The following is a 5,718-nucleotide window of genomic DNA, read 5'->3' on the forward strand; positions in this document are numbered from 1 at the left end:
CCACCATAACCACCACCCCACCACCCAACCCTCCCCCTACCCCAAACCCCCCACCCCCCCCCTACCCACCACCCCCCAACCCACCCCCCCACCCCCAACCACCACCACCACCCCCCATCCCCCACCCCACCCTAACACCAACCCAAACCCCCCCCCAACCACCCACCCCCCCAACCCAACCCCCACAACCCCCCTAACCACCCTCACCAACGCCCCAACCCCCCCCCCCCCCCCACCCCACCCAACCACCAACCCACCCTCCCATCCAACAACCCCCACACACACCCCACAAACCCCCCCCCCCCCCCCACCCAACCCCCCGCACCACCACCACAACCCCCCTCCCACTCACCCCCCCCCCCCCCCCACCCCCACCCCCCCCACCCCACCACACCCCCCCCCACCCCCCCCTACCCCCCAACACCCCCACCCCCCACTCCCCCACCCCCCTCCCCAACCCTCCCACCCCAACCACCCCCAAACCACCCACCCCCCCCACCCCACCCCCCCCAAACCCCCCACCCCCCCCCCTCGCCTTCCCCCGCCTCCCTCAACCCACCCCCCCACCCCACCCCCACCCACCCCCCCCCACTCCCACCCCTCCCCCCCCACCCGCCCCCCAACCGCCCCCACCCCCCCCCACCCCCCCCCCAACCCCAACACCACCCCCTCACCCAACCACCCCGCACCCCCGCCACACCCCCCGCAACCGACTCCTCCCCCACCACACCAACCCCACCCCTAGGTCACGGACAGGGAAAAGGGGGAGGGAGGGAGCTTTAGGGGGGAGGGGGGGAGGGGGAGGGTCAGGGAGAAGGAGGCGGGGCTGGACATCCGCGGTCGTCATTAACCTACCTGTAACTCAACCTTAATTACCGACAACCGCTAATCACTGGGTCGGTAAGGAGGAGGAGGAGGGGGTCCTTTCGAAGGCACTCGGGTCGTCCGTTGCTAGCCATATCAACTTAGGACTTTTCTCATTATTATCCTTATTGTTTTTATTGGTATCATCCTCATCATTGTTATCATTATGATGATTATTATTATCATTATCATTATTATTATACTAATCACCATCGTTATTATGATCATCCGCATCACCATTATCATCATTACAGTTGAGGTTTTCATTCCATTTTCATTCTCATCACCAAGACCATTCAATACAACCATTATCCCCTTTACTGCCGATCGTCACTATCCATAACCCTATAACATACGTTGTAAAATGATGTTATATAAAGCGAATGTCTCACCTTAATGGCGTGATACTGATTACTCCCATGATTGTAATGATGACAAGAGCATATTGGTATTGCTGATAAGGCCCGTGGCGAACGCAACAGTAGCGATGTGAATGATGACTACAACCCTTTTCACCCAATAAGGAAACTTTAATCATAGCGATTGAAGTGAGAAATGTATTCATTAATCAGATATGACATGCGCGTAGGGGGAAAATGGACATGAGTCGTTGTTTACATTATCATTTCATTTCCTGCAACTGGATTTACCTTCAGGATTATATAATGTATTTGGTTTCTATGCAAGTGAAGGTTTTAATCCAATCGAGTTAAGGTTCGGTTCGTTAAAAGCATTTTGTGTTTTGAATTGTTCAAGAGATTTTGTTCTTCGGCTTTATTTCATTTAAAGCTATATTTGTTTCATATAAGGTATTGTGTAAAAGACATTTTCGTTTTATACAAGGCAGTTATGCTCAAGATTTGTGTATTAAAGTCCTTTCGTGCTCCTGGATAAGGATGAGAAAGTTAGGCCGAGATAAAGAGAGATAAAACAGGAAGGGCGAAACAGGAAGGTGGACTCGAGTGGCCAAGAAGCATGGATGGTGTATAGTTTAGGTTTGCTTGTGTTGTGGGTCGCGGTGTTTGTTGGTGAAACATTCCCATCCGGTTGTTTGTTGTGTTTTGTTGTTTGTTTTAGTGACTCAGCGTGATGGGGAAGTTCATCTGGGAGACGTTGTGTGGTGAATGTTCATCCTGGAGACAGCGTTCCTCGTTGATATTTATCTCGTAGGGCCATGTTGTGGCCACATGAAGGCTCATTACTCACGGAGAGGCTTCGGGTTCACGTGCGTCTCGCTCGGACTCCAGCCTCTTCTGCCTTACGCATGAACTTGAGGAATTACAAGAGAATAGCCGTACAAATCAGACTCGCTTCCCGTCCCTCCGAACAGAAGGATTCGGTGGCGTCTGGCATCAGCTTCTATAGCAGGGCAGGCCTGGGCAGGACACCCTCGGCCGTGCGCTCTCACCCCTGGGCTCTCCCCCCCCCTTCCAATGAGTGGATGGCAGGGTGGTAGGGGGGCGGGAAGGGCGGAGGGAGCCAGCCACCGGGATGGGTGGCGGTGCTCTGGGCGGGGAGGGAGGGAGGGGGGAGGTGAGGGAGGGAGGCAAGTGGGTGGGAGCTTCCCTTCTATCTAGCTGGCAGTTAGTGTCCCGAGAGCGGCTGTAGTTAGTAGTGGTGAGTGTGCGAGGCTGCGGCGGTTCAGTGTCGTGTTGTGGCGGACCTTGCCTGCTGGGTTAGCTCGCGCTCTCGCCTCACGTGACATTCTGTTGACGAGTGCTTGGCTCCACACGTGCTCTCTTCTCTCTCCCTCTCCCTCTCCCTCTCGTGTACCTCCACGGAATCAACAGGTAGGTGAATCGACTTGTGCGAGCGCGGTTATTATCTGATTTCACCATGTGTTGCTATAGGACGTAGAGGGGGTATGGTGTATGGGGGCACAGATTTCTAAACAGAATAGGGTCCATCTCTGCACAAATGCCACGATTATACAGTCTTTTTTTCTGTTACTCATTCAATACATCTATGCAATATGAATGTTGACACATTTTAACGCTGAATGAACATATCGGAACAACAGGTCATTGCCGCTACGAGTGCGCCAACCATAAGTAAAACCTCACAGTCGGCGACGAACCAAACGAAAACTCACTCACTTTTCTTTTTAATTAAGTGTATCTTTCTGACGACGGTCGCACGCTTGGCGACACAGTGGTACACAGTAGATGATGTTCTTCCCAAGGATAATCAGGGTACGGTGATTGACGTGGTAAAGACATCATAGTTAGTGCGCCTGTACCGAGAACTTCTTCGCGGGTTTATACACAGGTAGAGAGGATGACCGCGGGGAAAAAAAATCATCGTTTGAAAATGTCATGTAGAATGTGCATTGAAGAATAAAAAAAAAAAAACAAGGAAGTTTGGTGTGTTGCTAATCACATGGAGGTGGTGAAACAAAATTAATCTTATTCAACACTGTCACTGATTTTCGGATTATCACATATGGTAAAACAAAGGAAATTTCGCGGTATATGAAACCCAAATTTGTGATAGAGAGAATAAATAAATACATTGGCTGTGAAGAGGAAATTTGTTAATCACTAGAGGTATAAATGGTATTCGACTGAAAGAAATTATAGGGTTATGTATAGTAGTGTTACACGATGTTTCCGTTTTAGAAACTTTATTTCTGGTAAGTAAACGTGCTGTTTTCTCTCTCTATATATATTTTTTTCTCTCTCTCTCTCCTTCTCTCTCTTTCTCTCTCTCTCTCTCTCTCTCTCTCTCTCTCTCTCTCTCTCTCTCTCTCTCTCTCTCTCTCTCCTTCTCTCTCTTTCTCTCTCTCTCTCTCTCTCTTCTTCCTCCTCTCTTCACCTCACTCTCACTCGCTCTCGCCTCTCTCTCTCTCTCTCGCTTCCCCTTTCTCGCCTCTCGCTTTCTCTCTCTCTCACTCTCTATCTCTCTCTCACATCGCTCTTTGCGCGCTCTCCTCGCTCTCATTTCTTTCTTTCTTTTTCGTCTGATCCTTTTCTTTTCTTTCTTTCTTCTTTTTCATTTCTTCTTTCTTTCTCTCTCCTCTTTCTTTCCCCCTCTCTCTCCTCCCTCCTCTTCTCCACTCCGTCTTTTCACTTTTTTCTTCATTACTCATTCCTTTTCAGCTTTGCTCTTTCTCTCTCTTGATCTGCTTTCTTGCTCCCTCTCTCAGTTTTTCTCTTTCTTTCCTCTCTTTTCTTTTGTGCGCTCTCTCTTCTTTCATTTCTCTCTCCCATCTCACTCTATCTCTCTCTCCTTCTCTCTCGTCCCTTCTCTCACCTTCTCTCTCGCTCGCTCTACCTCCCTCTCACTCTCTCTCACTCTCTCTCTCATTCCTCCCTCGTCACTCTTTCTCTCTTTCTCCACATTCTCTCTCTCTCTTTCTTTCTTTCTTTCTTTCTTTCTCTATCTCTTTCTTTCTTTCTCTCTTTTTTTCTCTCTCTCTTTCTCTCTCTCTCTCTCTCTCTCTCACTCTCTCTCTCTCTCTATCTAGCGCGCGCGCTTACGCGCGCGGCACGCTCTCTCTTCTTCCGTGCCCCTTCTCTCTCACCCTCTCATCCTCTCTCGATTCTCTCTCAGCACAAACTCTCGCTCCTCTCGTTTCTCCGCAACTCTCTCTCTCCTCTCTCTCTCTTCATTCTTCTTCCGTCGCATCAGCAGCCCATCTCTCTCTCACTCTCTCTCGGTCCTCCGTCTCATCTCCTCTCATCTCTCTCCTCATCAGTTCTCTCTCTCTCTCTCTCTCTCTCTCTCTCTCTCTCTCTGCCTCTCTCTCACCCATTCTCTCTCTCTCATTCTCTCTCTCTCTATCTCTCTCTATCTATCTATCTATCTATCTATCTCTCTATCTCTCTCTCTTTCCCTCCTTCCTTCCTTCCCTCCCTCTCACCTTTGTCTCCCTCCTTCTCTCCCTCCCTCCTTCCCTCCCTCCCTCCCTCCCTCCCTCCCTCTCTCCTTCCCACCCTCCTTTTCTCCCTCCCTCCCTCCCTCTCTCCCTCCCACCCTCCTTTTCTCCCTCCTTCTCTCCTTCCCTCCCTCCCTCCCTCTCTCCTTCTCTCCCTCCCTCCCTCCTTCCCTCCTTCCCTCCCTCCCTCCCTCCTTCCCTCCTTCTTTCCCTCCCTCCCTCCCTCCCTACTTCTCTCCCTCCTTTCCCTCCCTCCCTCCATCGCCCTCCCTCTCATCCCTGACCCACCCATCCCTCCTGTACACTTCCACTTCCTCCCTACCCTCCCTTTCCTCCCTCCCATCCCTCCTTCCTTTCCTCCCTCCCTCCCCTCGCCTCCCTCCCTCTCCTCTCTCCTCTCTAACGAACGTCCCACCCTCCCTCCCTCCTCCCTCTCTATCCCTCCCTCTTCCTTCTCTCCCTCCCTCCCTCCTTCTCTCCCTCCCTCCCTCCTTACCCCCCAGTACCCCTCCCTCTTTCTGATCCCTTCCCCTCCTTCCTTTCCTCTCTCACGCTCCTCCCTCCCTCTCTCCCTCCCCCCCTCCCCCCCTCCTTCTTTCCCTCCCTCCCTCCCTCCCTCCCTCCCTCCCTCCCTCCCTCCCTCCCTCCCTCCCTCCCTCCTTCCCTCCTTCATTCCCTCCCGCCCTCCTTTGTCTCCCTCTTTCTCTCCTTCCCTTCCTCAAGACAAGATGTTAAAAAGAAGTTATACATAAAGATCGTGTCCTGGTTCTGTCTCGGACATCTTGGTGATTTTCGATACCTTTCCGCCGGATGTGCGCATCGCATATTGCACAGGGCTTGTTATTACAGCAAGCAGACGCCGACACATATCCTGAGCGCACATGCCCACACGCACGCGCACAGATATGGTGTGTGTGTGTGTGTGTGTGTGTGTGTGTGTGTGTGTGTGTGTGTGTTTGTGTTTGTGTTTGTGTAAG

The 5,718-nt window shown here is 51.8% G+C and overlaps 1 protein-coding gene across 1 annotated transcript in view; it reads left to right on the top strand.

Moving 5' to 3' along the window:
* Positions 1-2,449: 2,449 nt before the first annotated feature.
* LOC122264088 (phospholipid phosphatase 2) overlaps positions 2,450-5,718 on the top strand; it is a 59,397-nt gene continuing 56,128 nt past the window's right edge. Inside the window, exon 1 of the mRNA XM_043032788.2 lies at positions 2,450-2,654. The gene's annotated coding sequence lies outside the window, so the exon portion shown is untranslated. The remainder of the gene's footprint in view (positions 2,655-5,718) is intronic.

Source organism: Penaeus japonicus, unplaced genomic scaffold, assembly GCF_977035675.1.
Source record: "Penaeus japonicus unplaced genomic scaffold, GWHDUDI00000001_assembly GWHDUDI00000028, whole genome shotgun sequence".
NCBI classification, from domain to species: Eukaryota; Metazoa; Arthropoda; class Malacostraca; order Decapoda; family Penaeidae; genus Penaeus; species Penaeus japonicus.